General features: G+C 49.5%; 49 non-coding genes and 8 pseudogenes across 49 annotated transcripts; all 57 read right to left on the minus strand.

Moving 5' to 3' along the window:
- Window positions 1–136: 136 nt before the first annotated feature.
- Window positions 137–255, minus strand: LOC149760044 (5S ribosomal RNA). Its single transcript, XR_016409525.1, has one exon. It is a non-coding gene; the product is annotated as a 5S ribosomal RNA (ribosomal RNA).
- A 246-nt stretch (window positions 256–501) lies between these two features.
- LOC149760045 (5S ribosomal RNA) lies at window positions 502–620 on the minus strand. The gene has a single exon (XR_016409526.1). It is a non-coding gene; the product is annotated as a 5S ribosomal RNA (ribosomal RNA).
- Window positions 621–867: 247 nt separating this feature from the next.
- On the minus strand, window positions 868–986 carry LOC149760046 (5S ribosomal RNA). Its single transcript, XR_016407848.1, has one exon. It is a non-coding gene; the product is annotated as a 5S ribosomal RNA (ribosomal RNA).
- A 246-nt stretch (window positions 987–1232) lies between these two features.
- On the minus strand, window positions 1233–1351 carry LOC149760047 (5S ribosomal RNA). The gene has a single exon (XR_016409527.1). It is a non-coding gene; the product is annotated as a 5S ribosomal RNA (ribosomal RNA).
- A 247-nt stretch (window positions 1352–1598) lies between these two features.
- LOC149760048 (5S ribosomal RNA) lies at window positions 1599–1717 on the minus strand. The gene has a single exon (XR_016400493.1). It is a non-coding gene; the product is annotated as a 5S ribosomal RNA (ribosomal RNA).
- Window positions 1718–1965: 248 nt separating this feature from the next.
- Window positions 1966–2084, minus strand: LOC149760049 (5S ribosomal RNA). The gene has a single exon (XR_016400494.1). It is a non-coding gene; the product is annotated as a 5S ribosomal RNA (ribosomal RNA).
- Window positions 2085–2330: 246 nt separating this feature from the next.
- On the minus strand, window positions 2331–2449 carry LOC149760050 (5S ribosomal RNA). The gene has a single exon (XR_016409528.1). It is a non-coding gene; the product is annotated as a 5S ribosomal RNA (ribosomal RNA).
- A 246-nt stretch (window positions 2450–2695) lies between these two features.
- Window positions 2696–2814, minus strand: LOC149760051 (5S ribosomal RNA). Its single transcript, XR_016409530.1, has one exon. It is a non-coding gene; the product is annotated as a 5S ribosomal RNA (ribosomal RNA).
- Window positions 2815–3061: 247 nt separating this feature from the next.
- LOC149760052 (5S ribosomal RNA) lies at window positions 3062–3180 on the minus strand. Its single transcript, XR_016407311.1, has one exon. It is a non-coding gene; the product is annotated as a 5S ribosomal RNA (ribosomal RNA).
- Window positions 3181–3426: 246 nt separating this feature from the next.
- Window positions 3427–3545, minus strand: LOC149760053 (5S ribosomal RNA). Its single transcript, XR_016409531.1, has one exon. It is a non-coding gene; the product is annotated as a 5S ribosomal RNA (ribosomal RNA).
- Window positions 3546–3791: 246 nt separating this feature from the next.
- On the minus strand, window positions 3792–3910 carry LOC149760054 (5S ribosomal RNA). The gene has a single exon (XR_016405629.1). It is a non-coding gene; the product is annotated as a 5S ribosomal RNA (ribosomal RNA).
- A 246-nt stretch (window positions 3911–4156) lies between these two features.
- LOC149760055 (5S ribosomal RNA) lies at window positions 4157–4275 on the minus strand (annotated as a pseudogene).
- A 246-nt stretch (window positions 4276–4521) lies between these two features.
- Window positions 4522–4640, minus strand: LOC149760056 (5S ribosomal RNA). The gene has a single exon (XR_016409532.1). It is a non-coding gene; the product is annotated as a 5S ribosomal RNA (ribosomal RNA).
- Window positions 4641–4888: 248 nt separating this feature from the next.
- LOC149760057 (5S ribosomal RNA) lies at window positions 4889–5007 on the minus strand. The gene has a single exon (XR_016412001.1). It is a non-coding gene; the product is annotated as a 5S ribosomal RNA (ribosomal RNA).
- A 246-nt stretch (window positions 5008–5253) lies between these two features.
- On the minus strand, window positions 5254–5372 carry LOC149760058 (5S ribosomal RNA). The gene has a single exon (XR_016407312.1). It is a non-coding gene; the product is annotated as a 5S ribosomal RNA (ribosomal RNA).
- A 246-nt stretch (window positions 5373–5618) lies between these two features.
- LOC149760059 (5S ribosomal RNA) lies at window positions 5619–5737 on the minus strand. Its single transcript, XR_016409533.1, has one exon. It is a non-coding gene; the product is annotated as a 5S ribosomal RNA (ribosomal RNA).
- Window positions 5738–5983: 246 nt separating this feature from the next.
- On the minus strand, window positions 5984–6102 carry LOC149760060 (5S ribosomal RNA). The gene has a single exon (XR_016405734.1). It is a non-coding gene; the product is annotated as a 5S ribosomal RNA (ribosomal RNA).
- Window positions 6103–6348: 246 nt separating this feature from the next.
- On the minus strand, window positions 6349–6467 carry LOC149760061 (5S ribosomal RNA; annotated as a pseudogene).
- A 246-nt stretch (window positions 6468–6713) lies between these two features.
- On the minus strand, window positions 6714–6832 carry LOC149760062 (5S ribosomal RNA). Its single transcript, XR_016409534.1, has one exon. It is a non-coding gene; the product is annotated as a 5S ribosomal RNA (ribosomal RNA).
- A 248-nt stretch (window positions 6833–7080) lies between these two features.
- LOC149760063 (5S ribosomal RNA) lies at window positions 7081–7199 on the minus strand. Its single transcript, XR_016412002.1, has one exon. It is a non-coding gene; the product is annotated as a 5S ribosomal RNA (ribosomal RNA).
- Window positions 7200–7445: 246 nt separating this feature from the next.
- LOC149760064 (5S ribosomal RNA) lies at window positions 7446–7564 on the minus strand. The gene has a single exon (XR_016409535.1). It is a non-coding gene; the product is annotated as a 5S ribosomal RNA (ribosomal RNA).
- A 246-nt stretch (window positions 7565–7810) lies between these two features.
- On the minus strand, window positions 7811–7929 carry LOC149760065 (5S ribosomal RNA). The gene has a single exon (XR_016409536.1). It is a non-coding gene; the product is annotated as a 5S ribosomal RNA (ribosomal RNA).
- Window positions 7930–8176: 247 nt separating this feature from the next.
- LOC149760066 (5S ribosomal RNA) lies at window positions 8177–8295 on the minus strand. Its single transcript, XR_016407314.1, has one exon. It is a non-coding gene; the product is annotated as a 5S ribosomal RNA (ribosomal RNA).
- A 246-nt stretch (window positions 8296–8541) lies between these two features.
- Window positions 8542–8660, minus strand: LOC149760067 (5S ribosomal RNA). Its single transcript, XR_016409537.1, has one exon. It is a non-coding gene; the product is annotated as a 5S ribosomal RNA (ribosomal RNA).
- Window positions 8661–8906: 246 nt separating this feature from the next.
- LOC149760068 (5S ribosomal RNA) lies at window positions 8907–9025 on the minus strand. The gene has a single exon (XR_016405842.1). It is a non-coding gene; the product is annotated as a 5S ribosomal RNA (ribosomal RNA).
- A 246-nt stretch (window positions 9026–9271) lies between these two features.
- On the minus strand, window positions 9272–9390 carry LOC149760069 (5S ribosomal RNA; annotated as a pseudogene).
- Window positions 9391–9636: 246 nt separating this feature from the next.
- Window positions 9637–9755, minus strand: LOC149760070 (5S ribosomal RNA). The gene has a single exon (XR_016409538.1). It is a non-coding gene; the product is annotated as a 5S ribosomal RNA (ribosomal RNA).
- Window positions 9756–10003: 248 nt separating this feature from the next.
- On the minus strand, window positions 10004–10122 carry LOC149760071 (5S ribosomal RNA). Its single transcript, XR_016412003.1, has one exon. It is a non-coding gene; the product is annotated as a 5S ribosomal RNA (ribosomal RNA).
- A 246-nt stretch (window positions 10123–10368) lies between these two features.
- Window positions 10369–10487, minus strand: LOC149760072 (5S ribosomal RNA). The gene has a single exon (XR_016409539.1). It is a non-coding gene; the product is annotated as a 5S ribosomal RNA (ribosomal RNA).
- Window positions 10488–10733: 246 nt separating this feature from the next.
- LOC149760073 (5S ribosomal RNA) lies at window positions 10734–10852 on the minus strand. The gene has a single exon (XR_016409541.1). It is a non-coding gene; the product is annotated as a 5S ribosomal RNA (ribosomal RNA).
- A 247-nt stretch (window positions 10853–11099) lies between these two features.
- Window positions 11100–11218, minus strand: LOC149760074 (5S ribosomal RNA). Its single transcript, XR_016407315.1, has one exon. It is a non-coding gene; the product is annotated as a 5S ribosomal RNA (ribosomal RNA).
- A 246-nt stretch (window positions 11219–11464) lies between these two features.
- On the minus strand, window positions 11465–11583 carry LOC149760075 (5S ribosomal RNA). The gene has a single exon (XR_016409542.1). It is a non-coding gene; the product is annotated as a 5S ribosomal RNA (ribosomal RNA).
- A 246-nt stretch (window positions 11584–11829) lies between these two features.
- Window positions 11830–11948, minus strand: LOC149760076 (5S ribosomal RNA). The gene has a single exon (XR_016409543.1). It is a non-coding gene; the product is annotated as a 5S ribosomal RNA (ribosomal RNA).
- Window positions 11949–12194: 246 nt separating this feature from the next.
- On the minus strand, window positions 12195–12313 carry LOC149760077 (5S ribosomal RNA; annotated as a pseudogene).
- Window positions 12314–12559: 246 nt separating this feature from the next.
- Window positions 12560–12678, minus strand: LOC149760078 (5S ribosomal RNA). The gene has a single exon (XR_016409544.1). It is a non-coding gene; the product is annotated as a 5S ribosomal RNA (ribosomal RNA).
- Window positions 12679–12924: 246 nt separating this feature from the next.
- On the minus strand, window positions 12925–13043 carry LOC149760079 (5S ribosomal RNA). Its single transcript, XR_016409545.1, has one exon. It is a non-coding gene; the product is annotated as a 5S ribosomal RNA (ribosomal RNA).
- A 247-nt stretch (window positions 13044–13290) lies between these two features.
- Window positions 13291–13409, minus strand: LOC149760080 (5S ribosomal RNA). Its single transcript, XR_016407316.1, has one exon. It is a non-coding gene; the product is annotated as a 5S ribosomal RNA (ribosomal RNA).
- Window positions 13410–13655: 246 nt separating this feature from the next.
- Window positions 13656–13774, minus strand: LOC149760081 (5S ribosomal RNA). Its single transcript, XR_016409546.1, has one exon. It is a non-coding gene; the product is annotated as a 5S ribosomal RNA (ribosomal RNA).
- Window positions 13775–14019: 245 nt separating this feature from the next.
- LOC149760082 (5S ribosomal RNA) lies at window positions 14020–14138 on the minus strand. Its single transcript, XR_016409547.1, has one exon. It is a non-coding gene; the product is annotated as a 5S ribosomal RNA (ribosomal RNA).
- Window positions 14139–14384: 246 nt separating this feature from the next.
- LOC149760083 (5S ribosomal RNA) lies at window positions 14385–14503 on the minus strand (annotated as a pseudogene).
- A 246-nt stretch (window positions 14504–14749) lies between these two features.
- LOC149760084 (5S ribosomal RNA) lies at window positions 14750–14868 on the minus strand. Its single transcript, XR_016409548.1, has one exon. It is a non-coding gene; the product is annotated as a 5S ribosomal RNA (ribosomal RNA).
- A 248-nt stretch (window positions 14869–15116) lies between these two features.
- On the minus strand, window positions 15117–15235 carry LOC149760085 (5S ribosomal RNA). Its single transcript, XR_016412004.1, has one exon. It is a non-coding gene; the product is annotated as a 5S ribosomal RNA (ribosomal RNA).
- Window positions 15236–15481: 246 nt separating this feature from the next.
- LOC149760086 (5S ribosomal RNA) lies at window positions 15482–15600 on the minus strand (annotated as a pseudogene).
- Window positions 15601–15846: 246 nt separating this feature from the next.
- LOC149760087 (5S ribosomal RNA) lies at window positions 15847–15965 on the minus strand. The gene has a single exon (XR_016409549.1). It is a non-coding gene; the product is annotated as a 5S ribosomal RNA (ribosomal RNA).
- Window positions 15966–16213: 248 nt separating this feature from the next.
- Window positions 16214–16332, minus strand: LOC149760088 (5S ribosomal RNA). Its single transcript, XR_016401011.1, has one exon. It is a non-coding gene; the product is annotated as a 5S ribosomal RNA (ribosomal RNA).
- Window positions 16333–16578: 246 nt separating this feature from the next.
- On the minus strand, window positions 16579–16697 carry LOC149760089 (5S ribosomal RNA). The gene has a single exon (XR_016409550.1). It is a non-coding gene; the product is annotated as a 5S ribosomal RNA (ribosomal RNA).
- Window positions 16698–16943: 246 nt separating this feature from the next.
- On the minus strand, window positions 16944–17062 carry LOC149760090 (5S ribosomal RNA). Its single transcript, XR_016409552.1, has one exon. It is a non-coding gene; the product is annotated as a 5S ribosomal RNA (ribosomal RNA).
- Window positions 17063–17309: 247 nt separating this feature from the next.
- Window positions 17310–17428, minus strand: LOC149760091 (5S ribosomal RNA). Its single transcript, XR_016407317.1, has one exon. It is a non-coding gene; the product is annotated as a 5S ribosomal RNA (ribosomal RNA).
- Window positions 17429–17674: 246 nt separating this feature from the next.
- LOC149760092 (5S ribosomal RNA) lies at window positions 17675–17793 on the minus strand. The gene has a single exon (XR_016409553.1). It is a non-coding gene; the product is annotated as a 5S ribosomal RNA (ribosomal RNA).
- A 245-nt stretch (window positions 17794–18038) lies between these two features.
- Window positions 18039–18157, minus strand: LOC149760093 (5S ribosomal RNA). The gene has a single exon (XR_016409554.1). It is a non-coding gene; the product is annotated as a 5S ribosomal RNA (ribosomal RNA).
- Window positions 18158–18402: 245 nt separating this feature from the next.
- LOC149760094 (5S ribosomal RNA) lies at window positions 18403–18521 on the minus strand. The gene has a single exon (XR_016409555.1). It is a non-coding gene; the product is annotated as a 5S ribosomal RNA (ribosomal RNA).
- A 246-nt stretch (window positions 18522–18767) lies between these two features.
- On the minus strand, window positions 18768–18886 carry LOC149760095 (5S ribosomal RNA; annotated as a pseudogene).
- A 246-nt stretch (window positions 18887–19132) lies between these two features.
- LOC149760096 (5S ribosomal RNA) lies at window positions 19133–19251 on the minus strand. Its single transcript, XR_016409556.1, has one exon. It is a non-coding gene; the product is annotated as a 5S ribosomal RNA (ribosomal RNA).
- Window positions 19252–19499: 248 nt separating this feature from the next.
- LOC149760097 (5S ribosomal RNA) lies at window positions 19500–19618 on the minus strand. The gene has a single exon (XR_016412005.1). It is a non-coding gene; the product is annotated as a 5S ribosomal RNA (ribosomal RNA).
- Window positions 19619–19864: 246 nt separating this feature from the next.
- LOC149760098 (5S ribosomal RNA) lies at window positions 19865–19983 on the minus strand (annotated as a pseudogene).
- A 246-nt stretch (window positions 19984–20229) lies between these two features.
- On the minus strand, window positions 20230–20348 carry LOC149760099 (5S ribosomal RNA). Its single transcript, XR_016409557.1, has one exon. It is a non-coding gene; the product is annotated as a 5S ribosomal RNA (ribosomal RNA).
- A 248-nt stretch (window positions 20349–20596) lies between these two features.
- LOC149760100 (5S ribosomal RNA) lies at window positions 20597–20715 on the minus strand. The gene has a single exon (XR_016401012.1). It is a non-coding gene; the product is annotated as a 5S ribosomal RNA (ribosomal RNA).
- Window positions 20716–20915: the final 200 nt, after the last annotated feature.

Consider the following 20915-nt stretch of genomic DNA (forward strand, 5'->3'; position numbering starts at 1 on the left):
TATGCGGCATGGCACCGCGAGTCTCCGGACTCAGTTTATTTTCGGGGGAAAAAAATTATCCGAAGAGGAAAAGCCAAAAGCCGAAAAATTAAAAATAAATATTATCAAAAAATAAAAAAGCGGGCAAAAAATAAAAGGGGTGCAACACGAGGACTTCCCAGGGGGTCACCCATCCTAGTACTACTCTCGCCCAAGCACGCTTAACTGCGGAGTTCTGATGGGATCCGGTGCATTAGTGCTGGTATGATCGCACCCATGACATGCCCATCGAAACACCCTTTTATGACAAAGCAGCAGACCTCGACGGCCCGAGACATTCGCGCTGCCGGGGCCGTTCTGGCGTAGGATTCAATGCGCTGTTCCGCTATGCGGCATGGCACCGCGAGTCTCCGGACTCAGTTTATTTTCGAGGGAAAAAAATTATCCGAAGAGGAAAAGCCAAAAGCCAAAAAATTAAAAATAAATGTTATCAAAAAAGAAAAAAGCGGGCAAAAAATAAAAGGGGTGCAACACGAGGACTTCCCAGGGGGTCACCCATCCTAGTACTACTCTCGCCCAAGCACGCTTAACTGCGGAGTTCTGATGGGATCCGGTGCATTAGTGCTGGTATGATCGCACCCATGATATGCCCTTCGAAACTCCCTTTTATGACAAAGCAGCAGACCTCGACGGCCCGAGACATTCGCGCTGCCGGGGCCGTTCTGGCGTAGGATTCAACGCGCTGGTCCCGCTATGCGGCATGGCACCGCCAGTCTCCGGACCTAGTTTATTGTCGGGGGAAAAAAATTATCCGAAGAGGAAAAGCCAAAAGCCAAAAAATTAAAAATAAATATTATCAAAAAATAAAAAAGCGGGCAAAAAATAAAAAGGGTGCAACATGAGGACTTCCCAGGGGGTCACCCATCCTAGTACTACTCTCGCCCAAGCACGCTTAACTGCGGAGTTCTGATCGGATCCGGTGCATTAGTGCTGGTATGATCGCACCCAAGACATGCCCTTCGAAACTCCCTTTTATGACAAAGTAGCAGACCTCGACGGCCCGAGACATTCGCGCTGCCGGGGCCGTTCTGGCGTAGGATTCAACACGCTGTTCCGCTATGCGGCATGGCACCGCCAGTCTCCGGACTCAGTTTATTTTCGGGGGAAAAAAATTATCCGAAGAGGAAAAGCCAAAAGCCGAAAAATAAAAAATAAATGTTATCAAAAAATAAAAAAGCGGGCAAAAAATAAAAGGGGTGCAACACGAGGACTTCCCAGGGGGTCACCCATCCTAGTACTACTCTCGCCCAAGCACGCTTAACTGCGGAGTTCTGATGGGATCCGGTGCATTAGTGCTGGTATGATCGCACCCATGACATGCCCTTCGAAACTCCCTTTTATGACAAAGCAGCAGACCTCGACGGCCCGAGACATTCGCGCTGCCGGGGCCGTTCTGGCGTAGGATTCAACGCGCTGTTCCGCTATGCGGCATGGCACCGCCAGTCTCCGGACTCAGTTTATTTTCGGGGGAAAAAAATTATCCGAAGAGGAAAAGCCAAAAGCCGAAAAATTAAAAATAAATATTATCAAAAAATAAAAAAGTGGAGAAAAAAATAAAAAGGGTGCAACACGAGGACTTCCCAGGGGGTCACCCATCCTAGTACTACTCTCGCCCAAGCACGCTTAACTCCGGAGTTCTGATGGGATCCGGTGCATTAGTGCTGGTATGATCGCACCCATGACATGCCCTTCGAAACTCCCTTTTATGACAAAGCAGCAGACCTCGACGGCCCGAGACATTCGCGCCGCCGGGGCCGTTCTGGCGTAGGATTCAACGCGCTATTCCCGCTATGCGGCATGGCACCGCCAGTCTCCGGACTCAGTTTATTTTCGGGGGAAAAAAATTATCCGAAGAGGAAAAGCCAAAAGCCGAAAAATTAAAAATAAATATTATCAAAAAATAAAAAAGTGGAGAAAAAAATAAAAAGGGTGCAACACGAGGACTTCCCAGGGGGTCACCCATCCTAGTACTACTCTCGCCCAAGCACGCTTAACTCCGGAGTTCTGATGGGATCCGGTGCATTAGTGCTGGTATGATCGCACCCATGACATGCCCTTCGAAACTCCCTTTTATGACAAAGCAGCAGACCTCGACGGCCCGAGACATTCGCGCTGCCGGGGCCGTTCTGGCGTAGGATTCAACGCGCTGTTCCGCTATGCGGCATGGCACCGCGTGTCTCCGGACTCAGTTTATTTTCGGGGGAAAAAAATTATCCGAAGGGGAAAAGCCAAAAGCCGAAAAATTAAAAATAAATATTATCAAAAAATAAAAAAGCGGGCAAAAAATAAAAGGGGTGCAACACGAGGACTTCCCAGGGGGTCACCCATCCTAGTACTACTCTCGCCCAAGCACGCTTAACTGCGGAGTTCTGATGGGATCCGGTGCATTAGTGCTGGTATGATCGCACCCATGACATGCCCATCGAAACACCCTTTTATGACAAAGCAGCAGACCTCGACGGCCCGAGACATTCGCGCTGCCGGGGCCGTTCTGGCGTAGGATTCAATGCGCTGTTCCGCTATGCGGCATGGCACCGCGAGTCTCCGGACTCAGTTTATTTTCGAGGGAAAAAAATTATCCGAAGAGGAAAAGCCAAAAGCCAAAAAATTAAAAATAAATGTTATCAAAAAAGAAAAAAGCGGGCAAAAAATAAAAGGGGTGCAACACGAGGACTTCCCAGGGGGTCACCCATCCTAGTACTACTCTCGCCCAAGCACGCTTAACTGCGGAGTTCTGATGGGATCCGGTGCATTAGTGCTGGTATGATCGCACCCATGATATGCCCTTCGAAACTCCCTTTTATGACAAAGCAGCAGACCTCGACGGCCCGAGACATTCGCGCTGCCGGGGCCGTTCTGGCGTAGGATTCAACGCGCTGGTCCCGCTATGCGGCATGGCACCGCCAGTCTCCGGACCCAGTTTATTGTCGGGGGAAAAAAATTATCCGAAGAGGAAAAGCCAAAAGCCAAAAAATTAAAAATAAATATTATCAAAAAATAAAAAAGCGGGCAAAAAATAAAAAGGGTGCAACATGAGGACTTCCCAGGGGGTCACCCATCCTAGTACTACTCTCGCCCAAGCACGCTTAACTGCGGAGTTCTGATAGGATCCGGTGCATTAGTGCTGGTATGATCGCACCCAAGACATGCCCTTCGAAACTCCCTTTTATGACAAAGTAGCAGACCTCGACGGCCCGAGACATTCGCGCTGCCGGGGCCGTTCTGGCGTAGGATTCAACACGCTGTTCCGCTATGCGGCATGGCACCGCCAGTCTCCGGACTCAGTTTATTTTCGGGGGAAAAAAATTATCCGAAGAGGAAAAGCCAAAAGCCGAAAAATAAAAAATAAATGTTATCAAAAAATAAAAAAGCGGGCAAAAAATAAAAGGGGTGCAACACGAGGACTTCCCAGGGGGTCACCCATCCTAGTACTACTCTCGCCCAAGCACGCTTAACTGCGGAGTTCTGATGGGATCCGGTGCATTAGTGCTGGTATGATCGCACCCATGACATGCCCTTCGAAACTCCCTTTTATGACAAAGCAGCAGACCTCGACGGCCCGAGACATTCGCGCTGCCGGGGCCGTTCTGGCGTAGGATTCAACGCGCTGTTCCGCTATGCGGCATGGCACCGCCAGTCTCCGGACTCAGTTTATTTTCGGAGGAAAAAAATTATCCGAAGAGGAAAAGCCAAAAGCCGAAAAATAAAAAATAAATGTTATCAAAAAATAAAAAAGCGGGCAAAAAATAAAAGGGGTGCAACACGAGGACTTCCCAGGGGGTCACCCATCCTAGTACTACTCTCGCCCAAGCACTCTTAACTGCGGAGTTCTGATGGGATCCGGTGCATTAGTGCTGGTATGATCGCACCCATGACATGCCCTTCGAAACTCCCTTTTATGACAAAGCAGCAGACCTCGACGGCCCGAGACATTCGCGCTGCCGGGGCCGTTCTGGCGTAGGATTCAACGCGCTGTTCCGCTATGCGGCATGGCACCGCCAGTCTCCGGACTCAGTTTATTTTCGGGGGGAAAAAATTATCCGAAGAGGAAAAGCCAAAAGCCAAAAAATTAAAAATAAATATTATCAAAAAATAAAAAAGCGGGCAAAAAATAAAAAGGGTGCAACACGAGGACTTCCCAGGGGGTCACCCATCCTAGTACTTCTCTCGCCCAAGCACGCCTAACTGCGGAGTTATGATGGGATCCGGTGCATTAGTGCTGGTATGATCGCACCCATGACATGCCCTTCGAAACTCCCTTTTATGACAAAGCAGCAGACCGCGACGGCCCGAGACATTCGCGCTGCCGGGGCCGTTCTGGCGTAGGATTCAACGCGCTGTTCCGCTATGCGGCATGGCACCGCGAGTCTCCGGACTCAGTTTATTTTCGGGGGAAAAAAATTATCCGAAGAGGAAAAGCCAAAAGCCGAAAAATTAAAAATAAATATTATCAAAAAATAAAAAAGCGGGCAAAAAATAAAAGGGGTGCAACACGAGGACTTCCCAGGGGGTCACCCATCCTAGTACTACTCTCGCCCAAGCACGCTTAACTGCGGAGTTCTGATGGGATCCGGTGCATTAGTGCTGGTATGATCGCACCCATGACATGCCCATCGAAACTCCCTTTTATGACAAAGCAGCAGACCTCGACGACCCGAGACATTCGCGCCGCCGGGGCCGTTCTGGCGTAGGATTCAACGCGCTATTCCCGCTATGCGGCATGGCACCGCCAGTCTCCGGACTCAGTTTATTTTCGGGGGAAAAAAATTATCCGAAGAGGAAAAGCCAAAAGCCGAAAAATTAAAAATAAATATTATCAAAAAATAAAAAAGTGGAGAAAAAAATAAAAAGGGTGCAACACGAGGACTTCCCAGGGGGTCACCCATCCTAGTACTACTCTCGCCCAAGCACGCTTAACTGCGGAGTTCTGATGGGATCCGGTGCATTAGTGCTGGTATGATCGCACCCATGACATGCCCTTCGAAACTCCCTTTTATGACAAAGCAGCAGACCTCGACGGCCCGAGACATTCGCGCTGCCGGCGCCGTTCTGGCGTAGGATTCAACGCGCTGTTCCGCTATGCGGCATGGCACCGCGAGTCTCCGGACTCAGTTTATTTTCGGGGGGAAAAAATTATCCGAAGAGGAAAAGCCAAAAGCCAAAAAATTAAAAATAAATATTATCAAAAAATAAAAAAGCGGGCAAAAAATAAAAAGGGTGCAACATGAGGACTTCCCAGGGGGTCACCCATCCTAGTACTACTCTCGCCCAAGCACGCTTAACTGCGGAGTTCTGATAGGATCCGGTGCATTAGTGCTGGTATGATCGCACCCAAGACATGCCCTTCGAAACTCCCTTTTATGACAAAGTAGCAGACCTCGACGGCCCGAGACATTCGCGCTGCCGGGGCCGTTCTGGCGTAGGATTCAACACGCTGTTCCGCTATGCGGCATGGCACCGCCAGTCTCCGGACTCAGTTTATTTTCGGGGGAAAAAAAATATCCGAAGAGGAAAAGCCAAAAGCCGAAAAATAAAAAATAAATGTTATCAAAAAATAAAAAAGCGGGCAAAAAATAAAAGGGGTGCAACACGAGGACTTCCCAGGGGGTCACCCATCCTAGTACTACTCTCGCCCAAGCACGCTTAACTGCGGAGTTCTGATGGGATCCGGTGCATTAGTGCTGGTATGATCGCACCCATGACATGCCCTTCGAAACTCCCTTTTATGACAAAGCAGCAGACCTCGACGGCCCGAGACATTCGCGCTGCCGGGGCCGTTCTGGCGTAGGATTCAACGCGCTGTTCCGCTATGCGGCATGGCACCGCCAGTCTCCGGACTCAGTTTATTTTCGGGGGAAAAAAATTATCCGAAGAGGAAAAGCCAAAAGCCGAAAAATAAAAAATAAATGTTATCAAAAAATAAAAAAGCGGGCAAAAAATAAAAGGGGTGCAACACGAGGACTTCCCAGGGGGTCACCCATCCTAGTACTACTCTCGCCCAAGCACTCTTAACTGCGGAGTTCTGATGGGATCCGGTGCATTAGTGCTGGTATGATCGCACCCATGACATGCCCTTCGAAACTCCCTTTTATGACAAAGCAGCAGACCTCGACGGCCCGAGACATTCGCGCTGCCGGGGCCGTTCTGGCGTAGGATTCAACGCGCTGTTCCGCTATGCGGCATGGCACCGCCAGTCTCCGGACTCAGTTTATTTTCGGGGGGAAAAAATTATCCGAAGAGGAAAAGCCAAAAGCCAAAAAATTAAAAATAAATATTATCAAAAAATAAAAAAGCGGGCAAAAAATAAAAAGGGTGCAACACGAGGACTTCCCAGGGGGTCACCCATCCTAGTACTTCTCTCGCCCAAGCACGCCTAACTGCGGAGTTATGATGGGATCCGGTGCATTAGTGCTGGTATGATCGCACCCATGACATGCCCTTCGAAACTCCCTTTTATGACAAAGCAGCAGACCGCGACGGCCCGAGACATTCGCGCTGCCGGGGCCGTTCTGGCGTAGGATTCAACGCGCTGTTCCGCTATGCGGCATGGCACCGCGAGTCTCCGGACTCAGTTTATTTTCGGGGGAAAAAAATTATCCGAAGAGGAAAAGCCAAAAGCCGAAAAATTAAAAATAAATATTATCAAAAAATAAAAAAGCGGGCAAAAAATAAAAGGGGTGCAACACGAGGACTTCCCAGGGGGTCACCCATCCTAGTACTACTCTCGCCCAAGCACGCTTAACTGCGGAGTTCTGATGGGATCCGGTGCATTAGTGCTGGTATGATCGCACCCATGACATGCCCATCGAAACTCCCTTTTATGACAAAGCAGCAGACCTCGACGACCCGAGACATTCGCGCCGCCGGGGCCGTTCTGGCGTAGGATTCAACGCGCTATTCCCGCTATGCGGCATGGCACCGCCAGTCTCCGGACTCAGTTTATTTTCGGGGGAAAAAAATTATCCGAAGAGGAAAAGCCAAAAGCCGAAAAATTAAAAATAAATATTATCAAAAAATAAAAAAGTGGAGAAAAAAATAAAAAGGGTGCAACACGAGGACTTCCCAGGGGGTCACCCATCCTAGTACTACTCTCGCCCAAGCACGCTTAACTGCGGAGTTCTGATGGGATCCGGTGCATTAGTGCTGGTATGATCGCACCCATGACATGCCCTTCGAAACTCCCTTTTATGACAAAGCAGCAGACCTCGACGGCCCGAGACATTCGCGCTGCCGGCGCCGTTCTGGCGTAGGATTCAACGCGCTGTTCCGCTATGCGGCATGGCACCGCGAGTCTCCGGACTCAGTTTATTTTCGGGGGAAAAAAATTATCCGAAGAGGAAAAGCCAAAAGCCGAAAAATTAAAAATAAATATTATCAAAAAATAAAAAAGCGGGCAAAAAATAAGAGGGGTGCAACACGAGGACTTCCCAGGGGGTCACCCATCCTAGTACTACTCTCGCCCAAGCACGCTTAACTGCGGAGTTCTGATGGGATCCGGTGCATTAGTGCTGGTATGATCGCACCCATGACATGCCCATCGAAACACCCTTTTATGACAAAGCAGCAGACCTCGACGGCCTGAGACATTCGCGCTGCCGGGGCCGTTCTGGCGTAGGATTCAATGCGCTGTTCCGCTATGCGGCATGGCACCGCGAGTCTCCGGACTCAGTTTATTTTCGAGGGAAAAAAATTATCCGAAGAGGAAAAGCCAAAAGCCAAAAAATTAAAAATAAATGTTATCAAAAAAGGAAAAAGCGGGCAAAAAATAAAAGGGGTGCAACACGAGGACTTCCCAGGGGGTCACCCATCCTAGTACTACTCTCGCCCAAGCACGCTTAACTGCGGAGTTCTGATGGGATCCGGTGCATTAGTGCTGGTATGATCGCACCCATGATATGCCCTTCGAAACTCCCTTTTATGACAAAGCAGCAGACCTCGACGGCCCGAGACATTCGCGCTGCCGGGGCCGTTCTGGCGTAGGATTCAACGCGCTGGTCCCGCTATGCGGCATGGCACCGCCAGTCTCCGGACCCAGTTTATTGTCGGGGGAAAAAAATTATCCGAAGAGGAAAAGCCAAAAGCCAAAAAATTAAAAATAAATATTATCAAAAAATAAAAAAGCGGGCAAAAAATAAAAAGGGTGCAACATGAGGACTTCCCAGGGGGTCACCCATCCTAGTACTACTCTCGCCCAAGCACGCTTAACTGCGGAGTTCTGATAGGATCCGGTGCATTAGTGCTGGTATGATCGCACCCAAGACATGCCCTTCGAAACTCCCTTTTATGACAAAGTAGCAGACCTCGACGGCCCGAGACATTCGCGCTGCCGGGGCCGTTCTGGCGTAGGATTCAACACGCTGTTCCGCTATGCGGCATGGCACCGCCAGTCTCCGGACTCAGTTTATTTTCGGGGGAAAAAAAATATCCGAAGAGGAAAAGCCAAAAGCCGAAAAATAAAAAATAAATGTTATCAAAAAATAAAAAAGCGGGCAAAAAATAAAAGGGGTGCAACACGAGGACTTCCCAGGGGGTCACCCATCCTAGTACTACTCTCGCCCAAGCACGCTTAACTGCGGAGTTCTGATGGGATCCGGTGCATTAGTGCTGGTATGATCGCACCCATGACATGCCCTTCGAAACTCCCTTTTATGACAAAGCAGCAGACCTCGACGGCCCGAGACATTCGCGCTGCCGGGGCCGTTCTGGCGTAGGATTCAACGCGCTGTTCCGCTATGCGGCATGGCACCGCCAGTCTCCGGACTCAGTTTATTTTCGGGGGAAAAAAATTATCCGAAGAGGAAAAGCCAAAAGCCGAAAAATAAAAAATAAATGTTATCAAAAAATAAAAAAGCGGGCAAAAAATAAAAGGGGTGCAACACGAGGACTTCCCAGGGGGTCACCCATCCTAGTACTACTCTCGCCCAAGCACTCTTAACTGCGGAGTTCTGATGGGATCCGGTGCATTAGTGCTGGTATGATCGCACCCATGACATGCCCTTCGAAACTCCCTTTTATGACAAAGCAGCAGACCTCGACGGCCCGAGACATTCGCGCTGCCGGGGCCGTTCTGGCGTAGGATTCAACGCGCTGTTCCGCTATGCGGCATGGCACCGCCAGTCTCCGGACTCAGTTTATTTTCGGGGGGAAAAAATTATCCGAAGAGGAAAAGCCAAAAGCCAAAAAATTAAAAATAAATATTATCAAAAAATAAAAAAGCGGGCAAAAAATAAAAAGGGTGCAACACGAGGACTTCTCAGGGGGTCACCCATCCTAGTACTTCTCTCGCCCAAGCACGCCTAACTGCGGAGTTATGATGGGATCCGGTGCATTAGTGCTGGTATGATCGCACCCATGACATGCCCTTCGAAACTCCCTTTTATGACAAAGCAGCAGACCGCGACGGCCCGAGACATTCGCGCTGCCGGGGCCGTTCTGGCGTAGGATTCAACGCGCTGTTCCGCTATGCGGCATGGCACCGCGAGTCTCCGGACTCAGTTTATTTTCGGGGGAAAAAAATTATCCGAAGAGGAAAAGCCAAAAGCCGAAAAATTAAAAATAAATATTATCAAAAAATAAAAAAGCGGGCAAAAAATAAAAGGGGTGCAACACGAGGACTTCCCAGGGGGTCACCCATCCTAGTACTACTCTCGCCCAAGCACGCTTAACTGCGGAGTTCTGATGGGATCCGGTGCATTAGTGCTGGTATGATCGCACCCATGACATGCCCATCGAAACTCCCTTTTATGACAAAGCAGCAGACCTCGACGACCCGAGACATTCGCGCCGCCGGGGCCGTTCTGGCGTAGGATTCAACGCGCTATTCCCGCTATGCGGCATGGCACCGCCAGTCTCCGGACTCAGTTTATTTTCGGGGGAAAAAAATTATCCGAAGAGGAAAAGCCAAAAGCCGAAAAATTAAAAATAAATATTATCAAAAAATAAAAAAGTGGAGAAAAAAATAAAAAGGGTGCAACACGAGGACTTCCCAGGGGGTCACCCATCCTAGTACTACTCTCGCCCAAGCACGCTTAACTGCGGAGTTCTGATGGGATCCGGTGCATTAGTGCTGGTATGATCGCACCCATGACATGCCCTTCGAAACTCCCTTTTATGACAAAGCAGCAGACCTCGACGGCCCGAGACATTCGCGCTGCCGGCGCCGTTCTGGCGTAGGATTCAACGCGCTGTTCCGCTATGCGGCATGGCACCGCGAGTCTCCGGACTCAGTTTATTTTCGGGGGAAAAAAATTATCCGAAGAGGAAAAGCCAAAAGCCGAAAAATTAAAAATAAATATTATCAAAAAATAAAAAAGCGGGCAAAAAATAAGAGGGGTGCAACACGAGGACTTCCCAGGGGGTCACCCATCCTAGTACTACTCTCGCCCAAGCACGCTTAACTGCGGAGTTCTGATGGGATCCGGTGCATTAGTGCTGGTATGATCGCACCCATGACATGCCCATCGAAACACCCTTTTATGACAAAGCAGCAGACCTCGACGGCCTGAGACATTCGCGCTGCCGGGGCCGTTCTGGCGTAGGATTCAATGCGCTGTTCCGCTATGCGGCATGGCACCGCGAGTCTCCGGACTCAGTTTATTTTCGAGGGAAAAAAATTATCCGAAGAGGAAAAGCCAAAAGCCAAAAAATTAAAAATAAATGTTATCAAAAAAGGAAAAAGCGGGCAAAAAATAAAAGGGGTGCAACACGAGGACTTCCCAGGGGGTCACCCATCCTAGTACTACTCTCGCCCAAGCACGCTTAACTGCGGAGTTCTGATGGGATCCGGTGCATTAGTGCTGGTATGATCGCACCCATGATATGCCCTTCGAAACTCCCTTTTATGACAAAGCAGCAGACCTCGACGGCCCGAGACATTCGCGCTGCCGGGGCCGTTCTGGCGTAGGATTCAACACGCTGGTCCCGCTATGCGGCATGGCACCGCCAGTCTCCGGACCCAGTTTATTGTCGGGGGAAAAAAATTATCCGAAGAGGAAAAGCCAAAAGCCAAAAAATTAAAAATAAATATTATCAAAAAATAAAAAAGCGGGCAAAAAATAAAAAGGGTGCAACATGAGGACTTCCCAGGGGGTCACCCATCCTAGTACTACTCTCGCCCAAGCACGCTTAACTGCGGAGTTCTGATAGGATCCGGTGCATTAGTGCTGGTATGATCGCACCCAAGACATGCCCTTCGAAACTCCCTTTTATGACAAAGTAGCAGACCTCGACGGCCCGAGACATTCGCGCTGCCGGGGCCGTTCTGGCGTAGGATTCAACACGCTGTTCCGCTATGCGGCATGGCACCGCCAGTCTCCGGACTCAGTTTATTTTCGGGGGAAAAAAAATATCCGAAGAGGAAAAGCCAAAAGCCGAAAAATAAAAAATAAATGTTATCAAAAAATAAAAAAGCGGGCAAAAAATAAAAGGGGTGCAACACGAGGACTTCCCAGGGGGTCACCCATCCTAGTACTACTCTCGCCCAAGCACGCTTAACTGCGGAGTTCTGATGGGATCCGGTGCATTAGTGCTGGTATGATCGCACCCATGACATGCCCTTCGAAACTCCCTTTTATGACAAAGCAGCAGACCTCGACGGCCCGAGACATTCGCGCTGCCGGGGCCGTTCTGGCGTAGGATTCAACGCGCTGTTCCGCTATGCGGCATGGCACCGCCAGTCTCCGGACTCAGTTTATTTTCGGGGGAAAAAAATTATCCGAAGAGGAAAAGCCAAAAGCCGAAAAATAAAAAATAAATGTTATCAAAAAATAAAAAAGCGGGCAAAAAATAAAAGGGGTGCAACACGAGGACTTCCCAGGGGGTCACCCATCCTAGTACTACTCTCGCCCAAGCACGCTTAACTGCGGAGTTCTGATGGGATCCGGTGCATTAGTGCTGGTATGATCGCACCCATGACATGCCCTTCGAAACTCCCTTTTATGACAAAGCAGCAGACCTCGACGGCCCGAGACATTCGCGCTGCCGGGGCCGTTCTGGCGTAGGATTCAACGCGCTGTTCCGCTATGCGGCATGGCACCGCCAGTCTCCGGACTCAGTTTATTTTCGGGGGGAAAAAATTATCCGAAGAGGAAAAGCCAAAAGCCAAAAAATTAAAAATAAATATTATCAAAAAATAAAAAAGCGGGCAAAAAATAAAAAGGGTGCAACACGAGGACTTCCCAGGGGGTCACCCATCCTAGTACTTCTCTCGCCCAAGCACGCCTAACTGCGGAGTTATGATGGGATCCGGTGCATTAGTGCTGGTATGATCGCACCCATGACATGCCCTTCGAAACTCCCTTTTATGACAAAGCAGCAGACCGCGACGGCCCGAGACATTCGCGCTGCCGGGGCCGTTCTGGCGTAGGATTCAACGCGCTGTTCCGCTATGCGGCATGGCACCGCGAGTCTCCGGACTCAGTTTATTTTCGGGGGAAAAAAATTATCCGAAGAGGAAAAGCCAAAAGCCGAAAAATTAAAAATAAATATTATCAAAAAATAAAAAAGCGGGCAAAAAATAAGAGGGGTGCAACACGAGGACTTCCCAGGGGGTCACCCATCCTAGTACTACTCTCGCCCAAGCACGCTTAACTGCGGAGTTCTGATGGGATCCGGTGCATTAGTGCTGGTATGATCGCACCCATGACATGCCCATCGAAACACCCTTTTATGACAAAGCAGCAGACCTCGACGGCCTGAGACATTCGCGCTGCCGGGGCCGTTCTGGCGTAGGATTCAATGCGCTGTTCCGCTATGCGGCATGGCACCGCGAGTCTCCGGACTCAGTTTATTTTCGAGGGAAAAAAATTATCCGAAGAGGAAAAGCCAAAAGCCAAAAAATTAAAAATAAATGTTATCAAAAAAGGAAAAAACGGGCAAAAAATAAAAGGGGTGCAACACGAGGACTTCCCAGGGGGTCACCCATCCTAGTACTACTCTCGCCCAAGCACGCTTAACTGCGGAGTTCTGATGGGATCCGGTGCATTAGTGCTGGTATGATCGCACCCATGATATGCCCTTCGAAACTCCCTTTTATGACAAAGCAGCAGACCTCGACGGCCCGAGACATTCGCGCTGCCGGGGCCGTTCTGGCGTAGGATTCAACGCGCTGGTCCCGCTATGCGGCATGGCACCGCCAGTCTCCGGACCCAGTTTATTGTCGGGGGAAAAAAATTATCCGAAGAGGAAAAGCCAAAAGCCAAAAAATTAAAAATAAATATTATCAAAAAATAAAAAAGCGGGCAAAAAATAAAAAGGGTGCAACATGAGGACTTCCCAGGGGGTCACCCATCCTAGTACTACTCTCGCCCAAGCACGCTTAACTGCGGAGTTCTGATAGGATCCGGTGCATTAGTGCTGGTATGATCGCACCCAAGACATGCCCTTCGAAACTCCCTTTTATGACAAAGTAGCAGACCTCGACGGCCCGAGAAATTCGCGCTGCCGGGGCCGTTCTGGCGTAGGATTCAACACGCTGTTCCGCTATGCGGCATGGCACCGCCAGTCTTCGGACTCAGTTTATTTTCGGGGGAAAAAAAATATCCGAAGAGGAAAAGCCAAAAGCCGAAAAATAAAAAATAAATGTTATCAAAAAATAAAAAAGCGGGCAAAAAATAAAAGGGGTGCAACACGAGGACTTCCCAGGGGGTCACCCATCCTAGTACTACTCTCGCCCAAGCACGCTTAACTGCGGAGTTCTGATGGGATCCGGTGCATTAGTGCTGGTATGATCGCACCCATGACATGCCCTTCGAAACTCCCTTTTATGACAAAGCAGCAGACCTCGACGGCCCGAGACATTCGCGCTGCCGGGGCCGTTCTGGCGTAGGATTCAACGCGCTGTTCCGCTATGCGGCATGGCACCGCCAGTCTCCGGACTCAGTTTATTTTCGGGGGAAAAAATTATCCGAAGAGGAAAAGCCAAAAGCCGAAAAATAAAAAATAAATGTTATCAAAAAATAAAAAAGCGGGCAAAAAATAAAAGGGGTGCAACACGAGGACTTCCCAGGGGGTCACCCATCCTAGTACTACTCTCGCCCAAGCACGCTTAACTGCGGAGTTCTGATGGGATCCGGTGCATTAGTGCTGGTATGATCGCACCCATGACATGCCCTTCGAAACTCCCTTTTATGACAAAGCAGCAGACCTCGACGGCCCGAGACATTCGCGCTGCCGGGGCCGTTCTGGCGTAGGATTCAACGCGCTGTTCCGCTATGCGGCATGGCACCGCCAGTCTCCGGACTCAGTTTATTTTCGGGGGGAAAAAATTATCCGAAGAGGAAAAGCCAAAAGCCAAAAAATTAAAAATAAATATTATCAAAAAATAAAAAAGCGGGCAAAAAATAAAAAGGGTGCAACACGAGGACTTCCCAGGGGGTCACCCATCCTAGTACTTCTCTCGCCCAAGCACGCCTAACTGCGGAGTTATGATGGGATCCGGTGCATTAGTGCTGGTATGATCGCACCCATGACATGCCCTTCGAAACTCCCTTTTATGACAAAGCAGCAGACCGCGACGGCCCGAGACATTCGCGCTGCCGGGGCCGTTCTGGCGTAGGATTCAACGCGCTGTTCCGCTATGCGGCATGGCACCGCGAGTCTCCGGACTCAGTTTATTTTCGGGGGAAAAAAATTATCCGAAGAGGAAAAGCCAAAAGCCAAAAAATTAAAAATAAATATTATCAAAAAATAAAAAAGCGGGCAAAAAATAAAAGGGGTGCAACACGAGGACTTCCCAGGGGGTCACCCATCCTAGTACTACTCTCGCCCAAGCACGCTTAACTGCGGAGTTCTGATGGGATCCGGTGCATTAGTGCTGGTATGATCGCACCCATGACATGCCCATCGAAACTCCCTTTTATGACAAAGCAGCAGACCTCGACGGCCCGAGACATTCGCGCCGCCGGGGCTGTTCTGGCGTAGGATTCAACGCGCTATTCCCGCTATGCGGCATGGCACCGCCAGTCTCCGGACTCAGTTTATTTTCGGGGGAAAAAAATTATCCGAAGAGGAAAAGCCAAAAGCCGAAAAATTAAAAATAAATATTATCAAAAAATAAAAAAGTGTAGAAAAAAATAAAAAGGGTGCAACACGAGGACTTCCCAGGGGGTCACCCATCCTAGTACTACTCTCGCCCAAGCACGCTTAACTGCGGAGTTCTGATGGGATCCGGTGCATTAGTGCTGGTATGATCGCACCCATGACATGCCCTTCGAAACTCCCTTTTATGACAAAGCAGCAGACCTCGACGGCCCGAGACATTCGCGCTGCCGGGGCCGTTCTGGCGTAGGATTCAACGCGCTGTTCCGCTATGCGGCATGGCACCGCCAGTCTCCGGACTCAGTTTATTTTCGGGGGGAAAAAATTATCCGAAGAGGAAAAGCCAAAAGCCAAAAAATTAAAAATAAATATTATCAAAAAATAAAAAAGCGGGCAAAAAATAAAAAGGGTGCAACACGAGGACTTCCCAGGGGGTCACCCATCCTAGTACTTCTCTCGCCCAAGCACGCCTAACTGCGGAGTTATGATGGGATCCGGTGCATTAGTGCTGGTATGATCGCACCCATGACATGCCCTTCGAAACTCCCTTTTATGACAAAGCAGCAGACCGCGACGGCCCGAGACATTCGCGCTGCCGGGGCCGTTCTGGCGTAGGATTCAACGCGCTGTTCCGCTATGCGGCATGGCACCGCGAGTCTCCGGACTCAGTTTATTTTCGGGGGAAAAAAATTATCCGAAGAGGAAAAGCCAAAAGCCAAAAAATTAAAAATAAATATTATCAAAAAATAAAAAAGCGGGCAAAAAATAAAAGGGGTGCAACACGAGGACTTCCCAGGGGGTCACCCATCCTAGTACTACTCTCGCCCAAGCACGCTTAACTGCGGAGTTCTGATGGGATCCGGTGCATTAGTGCTGGTATGATCGCACCCATGACATGCCCATCGAAACTCCCTTTTATGACAAAGCAGCAGACCTCGACGGCCCGAGACATTCGCGCCGCCGGGGCCGTTCTGGCGTAGGATTCAACGCGCTATTCCCGCTATGCGGCATGGCACCGCCAGTCTCCGGACTCAGTTTATTTTCGGGGGAAAAAAATTATCCGAAGAGGAAAAGCCAAAAGCCGAAAAATTAAAAATAAATATTATCAAAAAATAAAAAAGTGTAGAAAAAAATAAAAAGGGCGCAACACGAGGACTTCCCAGGGGGTCACCCATCCTAGTACTACTCTCGCCCAAGCACGCTTAACTGCGGAGTTCTGATGGGATCCGGTGCATTAGTGCTGGTATGATCGCACCCATGACATGCCCTTCGAAACTCCCTTTTATGACAAAGCAGCAGACCTCGACTGCCCGAGACATTCGCGCTGCCGGGGCCGTTCTGGCGTAGGATTCAACGCGCTGTTCCGCTATGCGGCATGGCACCGCGAGTCTCCGGACTCAGTTTATTTTCGGGGGAAAAAAATTATCCGAAGAGGAAAAGCCAAAAGCCGAAAAATTAAAAATAAATATTATCAAAAAATAAAAAAGCGGGCAAAAAATAAGAGGGGTGCAACACGAGGACTTCCCAGGGGGTCACCCATCCTAGTACTACTCTCGCCCAAGCACGCTTAACTGCGGAGTTCTGATGGGATCCGGTGCATTAGTGCTGGTATGATCGCACCCATGACATGCCCATCGAAACACCCTTTTATGACAAAGCAGCAGACCTCGACGGCCTGAGACATTCGCGCTGCCGGGGCCGTTCTGGCGTAGGATTCAATGCGCTGTTCCGCTATGCGGCATGGCACCGCGAGTCTCCGGACTCAGTTTATTTTCGAGGGAAAAAAATTATCCGAAGAGGAAAAGCCAAAAGCCAAAAAATTAAAAATAAATGTTATCAAAAAAGGAAAAAGCGGGCAAAAAATAAAAGGGGTGCAACACGAGGACTTCCCAGGGGGTCACCCATCCTAGTACTACTCTCGCCCAAGCACGCTTAACTGCGGAGTTCTGATGGGATCCGGTGCATTAGTGCTGGTATGATCGCACCCATGATATGCCCTTCGAAACTCCCTTTTATGACAAAGCAGCAGACCTCGACGGCCCGAGACATTCGCGCTGCCGGGGCCGTTCTGGCGTAGGATTCAACGCGCTGGTCCCGCTATGCGGCATGGCACCGCCAGTCTCCGGACCCAGTTTATTGTCGGGGGAAAAAAATTATCCGAAGAGGAAAAGCCAAAAGCCAAAAAATTAAAAATAAATATTATCAAAAAATAAAAAAGCGGGCAAAAAATAAAAAGGGTGCAACATGAGGACTTCCCAGGGGGTCACCCATCCTAGTACTACTCTCGCCCAAGCACGCTTAACTGCGGAGTTCTGATAGGATCCGGTGCATTAGTGCTGGTATGATCGCACCCAAGACATGCCCTTCGAAACTCCCTTTTATGACAAAGTAGCAGACCTCGACGGCCCGAGAAATTCGCGCTGCCGGGGCCGTTCTGGCGTAGGATTCAACACGCTGTTCCGCTATGCGGCATGGCACCGCCAGTCTTCGGACTCAGTTTATTTTCGGGGGAAAAAAAATATCCGAAGAGGAAAAGCCAAAAGCCGAAAAATAAAAAATAAATGTTATCAAAAAATAAAAAAGCGGGCAAAAAATAAAAGGGGTGCAACACGAGGACTTCCCAGGGGGTCACCCATCCTAGTACTACTCTCGCCCAAGCACGCTTAACTGCGGAGTTCTGATGGGATCCGGTGCATTAGTGCTGGTATGATCGCACCCATGACATGCCCTTCGAAACTCCCTTTTATGACAAAGCAGCAGACCTCGACGGCCCGAGACATTCGCGCTGCCGGGGCCGTTCTGGCGTAGGATTCAACGCGCTGTTCCGCTATGCGGCATGGCACCGCCAGTCTCCGGACTCAGTTTATTTTCGGGGGAAAAAATTATCCGAAGAGGAAAAGCCAAAAGCCGAAAAATAAAAAATAAATGTTATCAAAAAATAAAAAAGCGGGCAAAAAATAAAAGGGGTGCAACACGAGGACTTCCCAGGGGGTCACCCATCCTAGTACTACTCTCGCCCAAGCACGCTTAACTGCGGAGTTCTGATGGGATCCGGTGCATTAGTGCTGGTATGATCGCACCCATGACATGCCCTTCGAAACTCCCTTTTATGACAAAGCAGCAGACCTCGACGGCCCGAGACATTCGCGCTGCCGGGGCCGTTCTGGCGTAGGATTCAACGCGCTGTTCCGCTATGCGGCATGGCACCGCCAGTCTCCGGACTCAGTTTATTTTCGGGGGAAAAAATTATCCGAAGAGGAAAAGCCAAAAGCCGAAAAATAAAAAATAAATGTTATCAAAAAATAAAAAAGCGGGCAAAAAATAAAAGGGGTGCAACACGAGGACTTCCCAGGGGGTCACCCATCCTAGTACTACTCTCGCCCAAGCACGCTTAACTGCGGAGTTCTGATGGGATCCGGTGCATTAGTGCTGGTATGATCGCACCCATGACATGCCCTTCGAAACTCCCTTTTATGACAAAGCAGCAGACCTCGACGGCCCGAGACATTCGCGCTGCCGGGGCCGTTCTGGCGTAGGATTCAACGCGCTGTTCCGCTATGCGGCATGGCACCGCCAGTCTCCGGACTCAGTTTATTTTCGGGGGGAAAAAATTATCCGAAGAGGAAAAGCCAAAAGCCAAAAAATTAAAAATAAATATTATCAAAAAATAAAAAAGCGGGCAAAAAATAAAAAGGGTGCAACACGAGGACTTCCCAGGGGGTCACCCATCCTAGTACTTCTCTCGCCCAAGCACGCCTAACTGCGGAGTTATGATGGGATCCGGTGCATTAGTGCTGGTATGATCGCACCCATGACATGCCCTTCGAAACTCCCTTTTATGACAAAGCAGCAGACCGCGACGGCCCGAGACATTCGCGCTGCCGGGGCCGTTCTGGCGTAGGATTCAACGCGCTGTTCCGCTATGCGGCATGGCACCGCGAGTCTCCGGACTCAGTTTATTTTCGGGGGAAAAAAATTATCCGAAGAGGAAAAGCCAAAAGCCAAAAAATTAAAAATAAATATTATCAAAAAATAAAAAAGCGGGCAAAAAATAAAAGGGGTGCAACACGAGGACTTCCCAGGGGGTCACCCATCCTAGTACTACTCTCGCCCAAGCACGCTTAACTGCGGAGTTCTGATGGGATCCGGTGCATTAGTGCTGGTATGATCGCACCCATGACATGCCCATCGAAACTCCCTTTTATGACAAAGCAGCAGACCTCGACGGCCCGAGACATTCGCGCCGCCGGGGCCGTTCTGGCGTAGGATTCAACGCGCTATTCCCGCTATGCGGCATGGCACCGCCAGTCTCCGGACTCAGTTTATTTTCGGGGGAAAAAAATTATCCGAAGAGGAAAAGCCAAAAGCCGAAAAATTAAAAATAAATATTATCAAAAAATAAAAAAGTGTAGAAAAAAATAAAAAGGGTGCAACACGAGGACTTCCCAGGGGGTCACCCATCCTAGTACTACTCTCGCCCAAGCACGCTTAACTGCGGAGTTCTGATGGGATCCGGTGCATTAGTGCTGGTATGATCGCACCCATGACATGCCCTTCGAAACTCCCTTTTATGACAAAGCAGCAGACCTCGACGGCCCGAGACATTCGCGCTGCCGGGGCCGTTCTGGCGTAGGATTCAACGCGCTGTTCCGCTATGCGGCATGGCACCGCCAGTCTCCGGACTCAGTTTATTTTCGGGGGGAAAAAATTATCCGAAGAGGAAAAGCCAAAAGCCAAAAAATTAAAAATAAATATTATCAAAAAATAAAAAAGCGGGCAAAAAATAAAAAGGGTGCAACACGAGGACTTCCCAGGGGGTCACCCATCCTAGTACTTCTCTCGCCCAAGCACGCCTAACTGCGGAGTTATGATGGGATCCGGTGCATTAGTGCTGGTATGATCGCACCCATGACATGCCCTTCGAAACTCCCTTTTATGACAAAGCAGCAGACCGCGACGGCCCGAGACATTCGCGCTGCCGGGGCCGTTCTGGCGTAGGATTCAACGCGCTGTTCCGCTATGCGGCATGGCACCGCGAGTCTCCGGACTCAGTTTATTTTCGGGGGAAAAAAATTATCCGAAGAGGAAAAGCCAAAAGCCAAAAAATTAAAAATAAATATTATCAAAAAATAAAAAAGCGGGCAAAAAATAAAAGGGGTGCAACACGAGGACTTCCCAGGGGGTCACCCATCCTAGTACTACTCTCGCCCAAGCACGCTTAACTGCGGAGTTCTGATGGGATCCGGTGCATTAGTGCTGGTATGATCGCACCCATGACATGCCCATCGAAACTCCCTTTTATGACAAAGCAGCAGACCTCGACGGCCCGAGACATTCGCGCCGCCGGGGCCGTTCTGGCGTAGGATTCAACGCGCTATTCCCGCTATGCGGCATGGCACCGCCAGTCTCCGGACTCAGTTTATTTTCGGGGGAAAAAAATTATCCGAAGAGGAAAAGCCAAAAGCCGAAAAATTAAAAATAAATATTATCAAAAAATAAAAAAGTGTAGAAAAAAATAAAAAGGGCGCAACACGAGGACTTCCCAGGGGGTCACCCATCCTAGTACTACTCTCGCCCAAGCACGCTTAACTGCGGAGTTCTGATGGGATCCGGTGCATTAGTGCTGGTATGATCGCACCCATGACATGCCCTTCGAAACTCCCTTTTATGACAAAGCAGCAGACCTCGACTGCCCGAGACATTCGCGCTGCCGGGGCCGTTCTGGCGTAGGATTCAACGCGCTGTTCCGCTATGCGGCATGGCACCGCGAGTCTCCGGACTCAGTTTATTTTCGGGGGAAAAAAATTATCCGAAGAGGAAAAGCCAAAAGCCGAAAAATT

The sequence above is a fragment of the Phoenix dactylifera genome, chromosome 4, assembly GCF_051530095.1.
Source record: "Phoenix dactylifera cultivar Ajwa chromosome 4, Ajwa_hap1_PhDact_Kaust_v1.1, whole genome shotgun sequence".
NCBI lineage: Eukaryota > Viridiplantae > Streptophyta > Magnoliopsida > Arecales > Arecaceae > Phoenix > Phoenix dactylifera.